Below are 16699 nucleotides of genomic sequence, written 5' to 3'. Positions count from 1 at the left end.
GTGAGGCTGGGGAGAGCTGACCGTGACTATCCCTGGGGCTAGGGGGGAGAGCTGGGGGGTCCCATCACAACTCAGCCCTGGGCTTTTGGCCCTCCTCTCCCACGCTTTGAGGTTACTTCCCTCTCTGGGAGCTGCCTTAGCTGGAGGGGGACTGGAGAGGGCAGTAAAAGCCAAGCGTGATGGATTTTCCTCATCTGCTGGGATCCAGGCAGGACCTGGGGAATGTGGGACAGGCACGTTTGCAGCCCCCAAATGTCTCAGAAGTTCTTCCCAGCCCCTTCCTTGTGCCTGGATCTGGGTCTGGGCATTTGGTCTGGCCCAGGCCTTGGAGGTGAGGATTCGGGGCTGGGGGCTGGGAGGGCTCCTCATCGCCTCGTCCCCCCTCCCCATGCCAGCTCTGGTCCCTACAGCCCATGCCGGCTGGCTGGAGAGCCATGGTGCCATGTCCTCTTGCAGCCCTGGTCATCCTGGTGGCTTTACTCTCCTAAGCAGGGTTTTGTGGCCAGCCTGGTCCTCTGGCATCTCCTGAGCTGTGGGTGCTGGGAAGCTGTGGAGGCTGCAAAATGGGGTTGGGGGGTATTTCACACCTGCTGGTAGCGTGCAGCCAGCAAACTGCTTTGCTAGATGCTTTCCCACCAACCGGGGAGGGGGCTTAATTTCCCCCCCCTCCTTTTTTTTTTGGATGTATTTGAAGCAAAAGCCCTTGATGCCTTTACTCCCCACCGCACCAGCCAGGGCAGAGCTGGAGCCTGGGTGAGCAGTGGGAGCCAGCCAGGCTGGGAGTGGGCACAGGGGGTCCTCACCCTCCATCTCCCCCAGCAAAGCAGAGCCCAAGGGGTACCCAGAGAAGAAAACCAGCCTTCCAAAACCAAACTCGGTGTCTTTAATCACCAACAAAGCCAAGCCCAACCAGCATGGGACCTGACACCCCTGCACGCCCCGCAGCAGTGCTGTCACCCCACGGTGGTCCCTGGCCCCAGGAGGACAGGGATTATGCTGGATCACTCATGTATAAAATTGCTCCTTGTCTGGCGAGGAGCCCGTCGGCAGGGGAAGCCGTGATGGGCTCCACTGGCCGCCTCGGCGCGGGGACCTGCCGAGCCCTGTGCTGCGCGGTGATGCGGCGGCTGCAGTTTCCATATCTGGGCCATTCACCACTCGAGACTTTTAGCGCCCGGAGCAACGGCATGTACTGCTGATGAGTTCTTTCTGCTCCAGTAATTACAGTGAGGAATTTGTCAGAATGAGCTTTCTAAAACCTTCTTGTCTTGTTCTGATTTTACCTGGAGTGTAAAAAGTCATTAGTACGGTAAAACGGAGGCTGTGCTAAGCCAGCAAGCCATCCAGATAACATAGTTTACATCCACTACACACTCAATATGCAACAAAAAAAAAAAAAAAAAAAAAAAGAAAAAGAAAAAGAAAAAGAAAAAGAAAAAGAAAAAGAAAAAAAAGAATTGCTGTTTTTCTGTTTTACCCAGATGGAGTTTTCTGTGATTGAAATTAGCAGGATGAGAAGGCAAGCAGAGGAGGTGGCAGGTCTGTGGGCTGGGCACGGCAAGACGTGCTGGCTGCCTGTGCCTCCTCTTTCTCCCAGCCTCTGCATCTCTGGCTGACGAGGCACAGAGCACCCCGGCCACCAGTCCCCTCTGGGATGGGCCAGCCCGGCTGTTTGGGACAATTTGGGTTTCACCTACAAACCTCTTTTTGGGAGCTTTTCTCCCACCTGCAAACGCAAGCCCGTGTTCGTTGGGTACATGCACCATGGTTTGGAGTGACTCCTGACAGCCATGAGCCACAGCCCGTGATGGGGCCGTGCTGCCCCCATATAAAAAAGCCAGTGGAAAACTCACCTGGAGGATGCTGCTGGTCCCCCAGGGCTGCTGCAAACACACTGCTTCGAGGCATCGAGCCCAGGGCAGGGAAAACCCTTCCTGATCCCATCATGACCTGAAAATAGCATCATTTGTGGTTTCGAAGCCTCCAAGCTCCTTTGGGCTCCGGTTTCAGGGATTTTAGCAGATGTCAGGGAGCATCTGGGGATCTCAGGCTTGAAATGAGCCAGGAAAAAAATCATATCAATAGGAAAAAAACAGGAGTTGAGGTCAGGAGAAGTTGCAAAATTGGTGTCAGCACCCTCTGCGCTATTTTCAATGGAGCTGCAGCCCGGGTTTGCCGGCAGTGTGAGCAGGGCTCTGCCCGCAGAGGGTCACCAACCCTGCTTGGGGGGAGATGGATGGGTGTGATAAGACCTGGGTCTTTCTTTAGAAACTTTTCAGCAAAAAAATAATGGAAATTTAGCAAAATGTATAACGTGGCAAATAGGATTTCACTTACAGACCTCGCCTCGATCTGCCTGCAGGGGATGATGGCCAGCTGGGTACCACATCCATCCCTGATGCTGCTTCATCCCTGTTCTGGCTAGAACCTGGTGGGAACTCCCCCCGCCTTGGCCTTTGGGATTTTTTGTTAATAGGAAGGTTTAAAAAGGAAAAAAAAAAAAAGACACTTCTGTTTTGGGCTCTAATCAAAGCATTTTGGTTTGGATTTAATTAAATGATAACTTTTTGGGGGCTGAAAGGAAACACTTTGGTGGGGGTTGCTTGGATTTCAGGATATTTCCAGCATCCCTGAAGGCCACTTCAAAGAGAAGTGATTGCAAGGCAGAGCATCTCTCTCTGCCAATGCAAAACCCAGCCTTCAGATTTTCCCCCTTCTTATCTACTTTGGATGAGCAACTTGGCAAAGTTCAATCAAGTTTGGAAGAAGTTTTTGGTGTCACCAGATCTATCTTTCAGGCCCAGAAATCCTGGGGATCGTGAGAACATTTCACCCCTGGTGCTACCTCCTGGAGACACGGCAGCTCCGAGGTGCCAGGCAGGTATTTGTTGCTTAGATGGGTATCTGGGGAATGATGTTTATAAACTGGGCAGCAGATTAATCCCCATGCACAACAAAGTTTGGCTTCTGCTTTTCCCCTTCCTTTTCCTCCCTTGAGCTATTTCGGGGTGGAAAGACCCATTTTCCCCTTTGCTGCACCCCAACCCTGCACATCTGCAGGGTCCTGGTACGCAGTTTGCAGCACCCCTGATTAATAATAATTATTCTCTCTTATTAACAATGTGAGACCCTCATGTCTGTGTGCCTGGAGAGGCTGCCTGCTTCATGCTCTGCAGGGTAAATGACAGGTGAATAAGATTAGGAGCTGTGAGTGTGAGCTGCCTAAGAGCCTGAACTGGCAATTCCCAGAAATGGCGGGGAAATAATTCAATATTATTTATGTGATGCTGTTATGTCAGAGCCAGACTTGGACCATGGCTCCCTGTGGCTCAAGGAGCCACTTGGGACACACCAAAGGGGGTCCTTGATGCTACCCCCACCACGATTAGGCTCCCAGCAGGGTGTCTGAAGCATTAAAGGCATGGATTTGGCAGGGCAGTGGTGATGGGAAGGGTCTGGGTGGTTCGCTTTCCTTCCCAGGCTCCCCTCCCACCTGGGTGTCCCCAGCAAGGCGTGGGTGTCCCCACATGGCACCAGCAAGTCCCCCCTCAAGCTCAGCTGTCAGCCTGAGGTGGTGGCAGGGTGATGGAGGTGATTCAGGGTGTTTGGAGTGCCACTAAAGCTGCCTTTGGTTCCAGTGCTGGAGAAGAACAGCACTCATCTGGCTACTATTTTTATTTTGCTAAAAAAAAGGTGGTTTTGGGTTGGCAAAGGGAAATGAGACACTGGTTCAAGGTCAAGCTCCAGCAGCTTTGGCCAAAAAAACAGAAAAAGAACCCCATGCGGGTGGTTCAAAGCATCCAACCTCGCGGTCCCAGAGGGGGGGTTTCTTTCGTGTTTCTGACCAAACCCAGGGCCAGAAGCCGGGCACCGTCATGGAGAGGTGTGTGGCTGGGGGAGCGACCCTGCCGCCCCACGCCCGCTGCTTTCATAGCCCCAGCTTGGCCCTTGCCTGGTTTGTCTGGCCCTTTTTCTAGCCCCACCCCCACTTTCCAGCATTTTGGCTATTGCCCCGCTCTGCAGTGCTGCCCTTGACCCTCCTCTTCCCCCCTCCACCACAAGGGTGAGGAGAGTCTGAGGATGCTTCGGGATGGAGCATCCCTCGGGGATGGCTGGAGGGCTGATCTGAGACATTGATTTAACGCTAACACTGCAGTTTACTCCCTAAAAGAGGTACAAATATCACCTGTCAAGCATGTAACCCGAGATTCGGTCAAGAGGAAAGGGAATTCAATTATTTGTCAGAGTGTATTCCCCATGGCTGGCAGGGTCTGCAGGCTGCCCTGGTGGGACGCACCTATCCTGTCCCTGTGCCACCTGGGTGCACGCCTGCTCCTTGGGGACATGTGCCTTCATCAGTGCATCCCACTCTGCTGAAGCGGTGGTTTTACTGGGCTGGGCCAGGATTTCTTCACCTCCCCATCCCCTACTCAGACCCTTTGGCATCCCCAGATGAAGCGCTGGTGAAGGGAGGAGGGAGTTAAAGTGGGCAGAAAATGCTTTTAACAAGCCTTAAAGCCACTTTGCATCCTCACATTGTTTCCAGTAATAAAGTTGGGTTGTTACAAGAATCTATTACCATCAAAAGCCGCTGATAAACCTCTAGTCCACCCTGCCATGAGGTTTAATATTCCTCCTGGAGAGCTTTCCCTTTTTTTGCGGCACCGGGCTGTTATCTGCCATCGCCCATCTGGGCAGGCTGTGCTGTGATCAGATTGGGTTTGCCGTTTGGGGGGGTGTTTGATTTATAAACTGCAGGATTTTGGTCTCGGGGTGCTGGAGCTGTTGGATCCCACTGGGATGCAAAGGACCCACAGGGGTGGGGCGCAGGCAGGGAGACCTGGGTGATGCTGTGGGGCTCAGAGATGTGAGCTGGGACTCCCCCAGCAAACCCCCCCCCGCCCCCATTAAATATGGAGATTTTGTTAATAACGAAATTATCTGCCAACAGATAAAGTGCAGAGCCCTGGTATGAGCATCAGGGTTCAAGCAGCAGCTTTTGGGGGGCCCACGCTGCCCCTCTGAGATGGGCTGATGGCAGGAGTGATGGGAAATGGGATTTTTTCCCAAGTTTCTGGCAGTTTTAGAACGGGGACAGGAGAAATCCGCTTTGGGATGGTTGGAAACTACTGCTTCTGCCCCCTCCCCAAATTATGGTCAGACGGAATCATGGAGGAATAAGGAAATGAATAAGGAATGAGGAATGAGGAATAGGGAATTAGGAGTAAAGAAGTAAGAAACAAAGTGTAAGGCATAAGGCACAAAGCATACGGCATAAGGAATAAGGAATGAATAAGGACTAGGACAGGGTCCATTTCTGGCCCCAGGCTCCCAGCCCAGCCCCATGGACCGGGACCACCAGGCTGCTGCAGACCCTGAACGGAAAAGCATCCTCCCTGTAGCAAGGTTTTGGGGCTGCTCATGCAGGGGATGCTGCCAGACCTGCCGCTCACTTCCCGCCCGGGTAAGTGGGAGTCTGGGATGGAGACTCAAGTGACAAATTGCCTGCTTTTTAGTGGGATTAAAAATAGACGGCGGGCTCCTGGGATGGCACTAACACTCTGGCAGATCTGGCTTGCGGCCGGGCTGATAACACCGGCGCCGGCGTGTTTTCCAGAGAGCTCTGGGGAGGCAGATGGGGAGACAGCAAGCCCTGCGGTCCTGGGGGAAGCAGGGCTCACCAGGGCAGGGAGGCAAACCTCCGGCCCAGGGCCAGCATCCATCAGGGTCCACCTTTAATTGTTATTAGAGACACGGGGCCTTAGGGGGTGCTTGCCCACCTTGGGCTGGGCTGGTCCCCGTCTTGGGGGGCTACAGTCTGTAAGGAGGATGGGGGCTGGCAGGGCTATCGGGTCCTTTCTGCCCTCGTTGGGCTCCGCTTTGGGGGTGGGAAGGATTTTCCTCTGGGTTTACTCAGGACCAGCACATCTGCAGGGACCCAGCACTCAAATCCCAGCTGTGCACTGGGTGGGGGGGCTTGTTTAGGTGCCCCTCTGCTCAGCTGCAACCCTTGCTGGGCAGGGGTCTCAGAGGCATATGACTAAGAGCAGGTAGTGCAAGAGGAGAGTAATTAATTAAGATCGCTAATGGATGGGGCAGGGTTGGGCAGGTGTTCACACGCCCACCGACATGGAAACCCCCCTGCTGGGGAGCATCCCTGCCTCGCCTTGCCCTGGGAGGGCTGCTTGGGGCCAGCACTGGGCACCTCCGCAGAGCCCGCCTGGTCTTGCCAGCTTCTGGAGGGGGAACATAAATCTTTCAAGGCTGGAAATATCTTCTTTACTTCCCCCCCTTCCCCCCCCCCCCCCCCCCCCCCCCCCATTCTGGGTGAAGAAAATGGATTTACTTTGCAACTCTCTTCAATGTCACTGGTATGGAGAGACGGGAACGGATGCTGTTTGTGCACCGCAGACCCCTCCCTGCGCAGCCAAGCAGAAACTCGCTGCCTTCCCTTGCCTGGTCCTTGCATAGTCATTTTTCTTGCTGCCTGCTTCTTTTGGGAGAGATTTGTGTGTGCTAGGACAATGCCTGATGGGAATTTCTGCAGCGTCAGTGCTACGGCATCCCATGGGCCAGCATGGGGTCCCCTTGTGCTGCAGCCTACGGGCACCCTTCAGAGGATGAGCCCAGCTCTCCTCAGGGCTGAGATCTGCATTAAAAGGATGCTGTGGTAGTAAAATTAAATCAGAGCTGGGAGTGGGGCCGAAACCCTGCAGGATGCCAGGGGAAGGGCAGAGAGAAGCCTGCAAATGGGGTTCAGCCCCTCGTGCCACCTGTGGCCCATGATGGAGGGGGGCTTGGGCATCTGCCCTTCAAGAGGCTGGGGAATTGCTTTCCCATGGGATCAAACAGCCCGGTTGCCTGGGGGGGTGTCTCGGAGGGGACATGTTGATCAGGGTGGTTTGTAACAAATCCCAGTGATTTGTGGAGTCCTGGCTCTCAAGAAACCCTAAACCAGTGCTGTTCCTCCAAAATTCACCTTCAGGCAGGGCAGGGAGCAGGGCTGGGGGGAACAAGCAGGGAAGTGGGAGAAGGGAAAGCCCCAGGGGGTAGGGGAACTGGTGGAGAGCTGTGGTGGGACCCCCCAGCCCCGGGACATGGTGGCAGGGCTCAGCCCCCTCTTTGCTGCCCTTTTGTGGTCTTCTGGAAATGACCTGAAATGCAAAACCAGAGGCAAGTGGGGGCAAGGTGAAGGGAGGTGATGAAGGACACCCTGCAAGTCGGTGACAGGGACTCAGCCCTTTTGGCCACCTCTTGCAGAGCCCTCAAGGGCTGTTTGACTTTGCAAAGCATAATCCCAGGTTGGGGAAATGCAGCCCTCATGCTGGCAGCCCCCGTGTGAACGGGGGACCCTTGCTCTCCATGCCCGGCTCTGGGAGAGGAAGATGAGGCTGAAAAAGGACACGATCATCCATCAGACAGATTCTCCCCCCCACAAGAAGGACCAAAAAGGGCCGAAGACGTCAGAAAAAACATCCCCACATCCACCCCTGTTAGCAGGGTTGATGTAAAGGATGCATCAGGCACATCACCAAGGACGTCAGGGGCTTTAATTGAGATGTGACCACCTGTAGCCAAATACTGAATCATCTTTGGCCAGATACCATCAAGGTCGAGAGCGTTTTGTTCAAAAAACTGCTGGACTCTGATAGAAATTGTTGCTAGAAGCCTTAAACACTGGCGTTTACCACAAAATTGTGATCCTTTCCCTGCCTGCCCCCAAGACAGCCCAGCAGCTATCCTGCTGGAAAATCCTCTGTCTCTCCTGACCATTCCCCATCCTTCCCCTTCCCCATCTGGACTTTCTAGGGTCTTTATTTTATTTTAAACAGCTGCTGCATATTGAACAGAGAAATGACGTTGAAGGAGGCTCTTTTGACCCTGGCACTATAATTATTCCAGACTCCAGCAATACATGTAGTTCAAATGTTGTTTTCCCTGATGCCTCCCAGCCCTGGCTGGTGGCTTCTTCCCATCGGATACGGTATTGCCTGTGGCCGCAGAGGCTCAGTGCAGGTGATGGGGGATGCAGGCAAAGCCTTTTGTGTGGGTTTCCTGCCAGGTTTTTGCATCCTGCAAATGCCCAGGTGAAAAATGAGGGGTTTTCCTGCTGGTTTTAGGTGTATTTTGAATGAGACCCAATTTCTGCTGCTTCCAGGGATGCTGCTGTCCACTCCCTGCCAGCTCAAGCCCATGCTAGCCACGACGACAGTCCTTCTGGTGCGGGCAGCAGGTTGCTGTCAGCCTCAGAGAACAAAGCAAGGAGCTGAACCCAACCCCTGCTCCTACTTCTTGCCTTCCCCCTGCATCCCCCCCCCGCCCCCCAAAATCACAGCAGCCCATTCTCACCTGGGATCTGCCACCTCCAGCCCCACTTGGGTGCTGCTGAAGGGGTTAATGCACTTTGCACAAAACCAGATGGGAAAATGTTCCCTGCTTAAGAAGCTCCTGAAAAATTCATAGTCCTAAATGGTCTTCCAGGGGGTTCTTCTCTTCCATGAGGGATGGGAGCAGCCCAAATCCCAGCTGGGAGCTACTAATGGCAGGAAGGAAAGGGCTTCTCTGGGCCCTGCTCCAGATGGGATGCCGTGCCCCCGGCAGACCCCAGCCATTACTGGGGTGGCCGTTAGGCAACGCTGGGGCTGACCCAGATGAATTAGCAGCTGTTGCATCATTATCCCACTGGACGTGCCAGCCGGGTAGGCACTGGGGATGGGGCTCCAAGCTCCGGGATAAAAGCCAGGCTCTGGTTTCACCTCCCGAGGGTGGTGGGCAGGGGAGCTTGCTGCTTGCCAGGGTGGGCTGGTGCCCCATCTGCCTGCAGTGGGGCCCTGACAGCTGCTCACGAGCCTCGGGGGCAATTAGGGCTGTGTCTGATGACTCCTTGCTTGCAATTAGCTGCTCCAGCACTCAGTTGCCAGCTCTGGAGGGAGATCCCCCCGGGAGGTGTGTGCTGGTGTTGAACCACGTCCTGGGAGAGGAGGCGTGGCGGGGGCATGGGAGAAACCCCCCTCTTGCTGCTGGGGTCTGACATTTTGGAGATGCTTGGTTGCTTTCTGGGGTGCAGTGGGGTGTGATGGGTATCCTGTAGGAGATACTTGTGCTGGTGGGACCCTGGAGCGCCACCACCCCATGCCCAGGAGCAAACTCAGCCCAACACACTGCGGTGCCTCCAAAAACAAGGCAGGCGGCGGGATGCTCAGCTGCTCTCAGCCCTTCTCCCAGCGCCTCCCCCCGCCGCCATCTCTGTCCCCGATGAGTGGTGTTGTGACAGGTCCAGCCAAGGGGAAAGGGCAGCCCTGCTCACTGCCGGGGCTTCTCGCCGCTTGGCTGGCAACGGTCCCTGTCTGTGGCCACGCCGTGCCAGGGCAGGTGGCGGAGGGGTCCGGCTGCGGGGGATGTGGAGCTGCCAGTGTGGGGGTCCTCACCTGGAAAGGTCACAGTGGCCATGGGGAGAGACGGGACCTGAGATGAGGAGCATGTGGGGGAGGAGGCAGAGAGAAGGGGTGTGGGATGGGTGGAGGGAGGGAAGAAGGGGTGGAGGGATGAGGGTTGGAGGGATAGAGGGTTACGTGGGGAATGGAGGGATGGGGGTGGATGGGCAGGGAGAGGGTGTAGAGGCATGGGTGAACAGAGAGAGGTCACAGAGGGATGGATGCAGGGATGGATAGATAGATAGGTGGAGGGACAGGGAGAGCATATACACAGAGGGATGGCTGCTGGACAGATAGCCACTGACCATCCCAGCGACCAGATCCAGTTAGATCCACCTTTGCTCTAATCTAACTGGCCATGTTCATGCCCCCCTGGTAAGCACCCCAGCCTCAGAGAACTGGTGGGATCTCGTCCTGCTTGGCCACTGCCAGTTCTCAACCTCGTGCCAGCGGTGAGCCTGGCTCTTACCAAGCCCATGCTCGGGGGACAGCTCCCCACCCCCCGGCAGGCAGGTCCCTCTGCCCTTGGAGGACAGCAGGACCTGCAGGTCAGTATGCACCACTGAACACATCTTGCCTGGTTTGGGACCACCTGGGATGTTCTTGTACCTTACCCTTCACCCTGCAAATCAACCTGGCTCCAGCCCAGCCCCCCTATTGCCCCCAAAGTGGCCAGGATTGGCTCAAGCCCAGAGCATCCCGGCTGGGGAGATGGAGGTGGGGGGAGAAAGCGGGTCGGACCCTGCCCCATGCAGCATGCACTGGATGGGGCTTGTCCGGGAGGGATTTGGTGTGATGGAGGAGACACCAGGGCCATGCCGGGGCTGCAGGAACGCTGTGCCCGGCAGTGAGCTCATCCTGCAGCACCATTAAGGGCTGCACAGCCCAGGATCCTCCCCCCCACCCACCGCCCCTTATCTGATTAGGGACTGGGGAGGCCTGAAAGCCTCCGGAAAATCAAACTGCCTGAGCCGAGCCAAGCGAGGGGACGACTGGGAAACCAGAGCAAATGGGCTTTTCTCCTCATCTTAAGTGCTTTTCCCTGTCTGTCTTTCTGTCTTGGCCGGAGAGGCAGGGAAGGGGGCAGAGATGGGGATGGCAAGGTGAGTCGGGGTGGTCGGGTGTCCCTGGGAGAGATGGGGACCCATCCTGGGGACATGGTCACCACGCACTAGCCTGCACCCCTGCAAAGTCCCAAACAGCACAGTACATGGAGCAAGGCTGGAAAAAAAGGGATTCTGTGGTTTTTTATGTTTTTTACGTATGTATAGGTGTTGGTGAAGCCTGGATGGAGGGTGGCAATAACTCCTCCAAGAGCGGGGTCCCTTTGCAGGCAGGGGCTTGCAGACACCCACCCTCCTCCTCCCCGCGTCCTTGCTGCCCTCCAGCCCACTCCAGGTCTAGAAGTAAATGGCTGTAGCTTCAGAGCTGTTTGGAGATGATGAACATCTCTCCTTGCCCCCAGGAGAACCCAACCCTCCCTTCGGGCTCAGAGGAGAACCCAGCTGCAAACCCTGATGAGCTTTGTGGGAGGGAGCAGGGCCAGGGCAAGGCTCACCCTCGGCTCAGGGATGTATATCCATAGGGGCTATACGGTCTGTGTCCTGGGCATCGAATCCACTGGTGCTCTGAATTTTCCTGTCAGCTCTCCTGGACCCCCAGGCACCGTGGGGGCTTTGGCAACTGGCAGGTCAGGAGCTGGCCGTCACTGAAATCCCAAGGTCAGGATGCAGAACGTGCTTTTGCTTAATGCAGAACCTGTTGCCTTTGGTTTCCCAGCATCTGCAAATGCCTCACTGGCCCCAGGGGTGTTTGGTATTTGATTTAGGTGCTGCAAATCTCCTCAACCCCTCCAAAATAACAACAAGATGATGGGCTGGTCCTCACTGTCCTGCTCTCCGCATCTAACAGCACCCAGCACCAGGTGCTTGTGGCCTCAGTGCTGCTGCCATCAGCCCACTACCAGTTTCAGAGGAGCTGCTTTTGAACTCATCCAAGTGGCTAAATCCTCCCCCGAATCTCCGCGGTTTTTTTTAATTATTTTTGGGGCAGAAAAAAAAAAAAAAAGCAAACAGCAAGGCAAGAAAAGAAATGCTATTGCTGGCCTCCCTGGCTGCCAAGATAACCGCCCCCTCCTAACAAGCTGCTGTAATTAGGTGCTTTGAATTCCCAGTGCTGGAGAAACGTGGTGTTCATCAATTTTCTGTGAGGATGCTGGGATGCTCTGTTTTGATACGGGGTGTTTCGGTGTGCAATGGATGCTCTCACATGGACACGAAGCACAGCTCGGCACCCAGCCACAAGGATTTACACCGTTGGTCCTGCTCTGTGAGGGAAGACCAAGTTTTGGCATTTGCCTCTTTTTTTTTTTTTTTTTTTTTTCCTTGGAAATACAGCAAAAAATAGAAATGGAGAAAATTCACCATGGGGTAAAAATTTTTGGAAGGAAAGGGGAAAAAGATCCCCGCTGGTCTATGAGATGTTCCCCTCTGAACTGCTGAGTCCACAAGGTTTCTGGCTCATGGGGCCATTTGATTCCCCCATTGCCCTGTGCTGAGCCCAAACAACTTTTATAATGTTGACTTGTTATATCAGATAAAATATTAAAGGCCTATGATATAGCCTGAAATTAATATTTTAATAGAACGTAAAAGTCGAGGCAAAGACGAATCCAAACAGTAAAATTGAAATGAAACATTTTTATCTCACAAGAAGGAAAGGGCTTGGCGCTACTGCTTTGATTCACCCTTCCGTTACTTTTATATGCTATTAAAATATTCATTTTAATATTATAAATATTGCATTCAATACCTAATGTGCCGTTACACTGTTTGGGGCACCCGAAAGTCAAAACAATTTGCTGGCCGCCAGTACCACGGGGTGTGCTTAGGACCCGCAGCATCTCGGTGGTGAACCCTCAGCCCATTTCTTGCTTCTCCCACCCATTTTCCTCTGCCAGCATCACCCTGAGAGGCAGGAGACCCATGGGGTGGCCCTGGGGACGGGTGACAGGGACAGTGCCCAAGTGGGCAGAGACGGGGGAAGAGCAGGACAGAGCCATGGACCCACGTAACAAGCCATGAACCCTGTGAGGAAACCAGCTGGACAATTAATTACAATAAAAGGCTTTTTTTTTTTTTCTTCCCTTGCCTTAGAAATAATAATATAAAATTAATTTATGGCAATTACGGGATTTCTATATTTATGTCATTATCAGAACTATATAAGGAAAGGCGGATGATATAAATGTATTTCGGGCACTGCTTTGAAGGGGAGGGAATTGATATATATTTTTAATCACATTCCAGGATCAGCCATTCAACTCCCACGCAGAATTAGCTGTCGGGCCGGGGTGCAAGCACTCCAGCCACTAACAAGGCAGCCACTGTTGGAGAAAGCTGCTTGCGGGTGAGGAACTTTCCTGCCTGCATTAATCTTTATTGGAAAATAATAGGAAAAACGGAGGCTTAGGCTGCTGGCTTCACCGTCCTGGGGTGTTTCCAGGGCTTTTTTGTTTTAATTCTTTCTGATTTATTATAGGTGACCTCCTCTGAGGGTCCTTGGGGTCAAGGCATGAAAAATAACAGCCCAGGGTGTGCCCCCAGGTGCAAAACCCCAGCCCTGGCTCCTGGCTTTTTGTTTAAAGCCCCCCAAAATGTGGGGTTCGGTGCTGCGTTTCCCCATGCCAATGCACTCAGAGGGGGGGTTGCACCCCACAAGACGTCCCTGAACTTCGTGCCTCCATCTTATCATCCCAGCAAGCTCCTTGCATTACCCTTGGAGACACGCAGCAGAGCTGGAGAAAGCTCCGATGTGCCTTGGTGGGCATTGTCCCTGTGTGTGCCTCAGCTTCCCCAGGCAAAGGGAAAGGTGGGTCCCCCCTGGACCCCTTCCTATCACCTGGGGGCCCTTTGCAGTGGCCCCTGTGCCCACTGCCTGCCTGCCTCAGTGACTCAGCTCTGCCGTGACACCTCCACAGAGACTCCCACAGGGATTAGGGCTGGATTTGGTGATTAGCAACTCCTGGGCACCGTTATCCCAGTGATTAGTGCTACCCTGGGATTACAGGCAGGTGAAATGCAGGCCAGGGATTACCGGGGAGAGGCCAGGCTGTCCCGGCACTACGGACCCTTTCTGCCAGACCCAGCACAAACGCTCTTGCTCCCATAGACAGGATTTATCCACAGGGAGCTAGGTAGCTCCAAGGTTTGCACCCCAAACCCCTTCCCTGTGCAGGGGCTCAAGGGGCTGTTGCGATCAGGGCAGATGCAATGCCATTGGGAGTGAAGCTAATGACACTGGAGCTAGGCAGAACACATGGTGGGAGGTCACCGGTGCCAGCCAGTGTCCCCAAGCTGCCTGGGAGTGATGTGGGAAGCCAGACCCCGCCCTGGCTGGACATCCCTCAAGGTATTTTGGGGTAACTCCTTGGGTTTATCCAGTGCATCATGTGTCTGAAAGAGAAGGAGGTGCTCAGGTGGTTCCCCATGAAGATGCATGGGAACCTGCACTGGACTCACATTTGGACCTTCCCTGCCTTGGCCTCTGCTAAAATAACAGGATTTATCTCCGGCATCGCCCCAGTACATGGGGCAACCCTGGCTTCAGTCCTTGCTTGGGAAAGAGAGATCACAGCTGCCTGCTCTTGCCCACCCCAGCCCCTCTGCCTGCCAAAGCCAGAGCCATAAATAAAATCCAACTGGGGTAAAAATACTTATTTCTGTAACAGTTGAAAAATATCCCAGCGGTGGTGCCAAGAACCTGCCAGAGGCGCCGCAGGAAGACGGGAGGGATGGCACCCAAACACACTGCTTTAAAAGCCCTCATCCATCAGCAGGAAAAGGCTCCCACGATGGGGAAGGATGCGGCATGGTCCCATCATCATCCCTAATTTCCTGACCCAGAGGCCCATTTTGGAGTGGGGAAACTGAGGATCTGCCCCATCACTGTCCGGGCGGGCTGGGGAGGAATGAATCATGGCCCGGCCACTGCTTCGCTCTGTCTGCTGCTTCGCTGTCCCTGGGGATTCAGGCCCGTGAGTCAGCCCTCCCCTCCCCAAAGCAATCGGGAGATTGGCTTATAAATCATGGGATTTTTATGAAAACAAGCAGCAGTCGCCTGGGCAGTGGCGTGGGGCTGCTCGCCGCAGCAGCCAGGCCTTTTTCGGTCACCAGAAATGATGCTCTGCCCTTCCTGCAGGGTGGTGGGTTTTGGGGCAGACCCCATCTCCCCCCTTTTCTTTGCCCCGGTCCCTCTGCCACCCCCCAGCATCACTTGAGAAGACCTCCAAGCAGCACCTAAAGGTGCCAGGGGTGCAGGAGGGCTGAGCTCGGGGTCTGCCCTCCCCCCTCGGCAGTGCCAGCCTGCCGCTTCTTGGGGACGTCTTCAGCTTCTGTCACTGCTCAAGGTCAATCCCATTAATTGCTGTGAATTATTTTGGCATTAATGGAGATGTCTTATGCACTTCCACTGTAAATGAGGCTGCCAGGATGAACGTGCTGGCCAATATTTCCTGGTGAGGAGAGGTGGGGAAATATACGGCAGCAGAGCAGGGAGGGCAAAGGCATCCGGGGTGTTCACGGCAGGAAAACCCACCCTTGGGCTGGGGTGGGTGGTACAGGCTCGCGGGGGGGACACGCGTGAGCCATGGAGGGAACGGCTGCAATGGGGACTTGGTCCCCAGTCACTTGCATCCCCACTGGGCACTGTGTGGTTGAGGGGAGCGTGGCATTCCCAGGGTGTGAAGCAGTGATGCTCCCTGAAAACCCATCTCTCCCGTGCTCCATACTGGTAATGGCAAACTGGGACAAGGGGAATCTCTCCCCAGCCATGCTGCAAGCACCTCCAAGCCCTGTGGGAGGGGGTCCGTGGGTGTGTGGTGTGGAGCAGACCAGGCAACCCACAAGGGATAGGGTGAGGCTGTGAGGCACAGGGGGTCCCCAGCCACCCGTGGCCACGTGTGGGGGCTGCAGCCAGGCCCTGCCTACATGCACAGGGAGCGAGGTGACAAGGCTGAGCCCCTCTTGGGTGGCACAAGTTGGGGGGGGGGGGGGGGGGGGGGCTGGGGAAGCAGGGGACATTGAGGCCACAGCAGGGATGGGGAAAGGACCCAATCCCCCCCAACCCCCCCCGGGTGGTGAGAAGCGACAAAACCCAGCCGGCCCTCTCCATCCCTGGGGTGATGACATGTGCTCCGCACCTCTTTGCTCCCCGCCCTGAGGGGGGGTCTCAAATCCCATTTGTTAGTACCCCCCGGCATTGCAGAGGTGGCCGTGCATGGCACGCAGGGGAGGGCACAGCCGGCCGTGCAGCCCCCCCCGGCACCGCACCCCAGGGTGCTGGGGTCGGCTGAGAACCTGTCTGGGGGTGCCGGGAAGCGGGGGGTGGGGGCTGCACGGCATCGCATCCCCCGGTACCAAATCGCATCGCTCTGCACCGGCGGGGAGCGGGGCTCCGCTCGGCATCCACCGCCTCGCCCGGGGAGGAGGGGGGGGAAGAGGGAGGGGGAGGGGGAGTAGGAGGAGGAGGAGGAGGAGGAGGAAGGCGCCTCCCCCTGCCGCCCTCCCCTCGCTGGCACCCACCGGAGCCCGATGCGGCTCCGGCCGGGCGAGCGGCCACGGGAGCGGCCAGCGGCGGGGCCCCCCCGGCGGCGGGCACGGCGCGGCCGGCCCCGGCTGCAGGCGGGGGGGGGGGCCTGGAGGGGGGCAAGGGGCAGAAGCCCCCAAACTTGCCTCTTTCCCCAAGGCTCCTGCACCCCCTCTTTAATTTTAGCTGCGAGCGTTAGGGGGTGCATCCCCCCTCTTTAATCCGGGGGAGGGGCGCAGAGGAGGCGGGGACCCCCCTCCTTTGCATGCTCATGGCCGGGTCCCCCTGCTTGCAGCCCCCGCAGGGGGGCAGCGGGTGAGCCCCGGGACCCCCCCGATTGCGAGGACTCACCGGGGTCCCCGCTCCCCGGTCCCGCTCCCCCCCAAACTTTGCCTTTGGATGCGGGGACTCCGCCGCCGAGCCGCTCCTGCCGCTGATTAATTGCATCTGCTTGGGATTAATTATTCACCCGCTTCTTTCGGGTTGTGTTTTTTTGTTACGGTTGAGTTTTTTTTTTCCTGGGGGGGGAGGGCTTTAATTCAGCTTTTATTTTTTTTTTTTATTTTTGAAGAACCGCGCTTGGAAATCTTATTTTTATTCTTGTGCATGGGGGGGCTGGCGACCTGCTAGCCCTGCAGCATCATCCTTCATCAGCACATCTTTTTTTCTTTTTTTTTTTT

Source organism: Falco naumanni, chromosome 1, assembly GCF_017639655.2.
Source record: "Falco naumanni isolate bFalNau1 chromosome 1, bFalNau1.pat, whole genome shotgun sequence".
NCBI classification, from domain to species: Eukaryota; Metazoa; Chordata; class Aves; order Falconiformes; family Falconidae; genus Falco; species Falco naumanni.
This window is presented reverse-complemented; position numbering follows the sequence as displayed.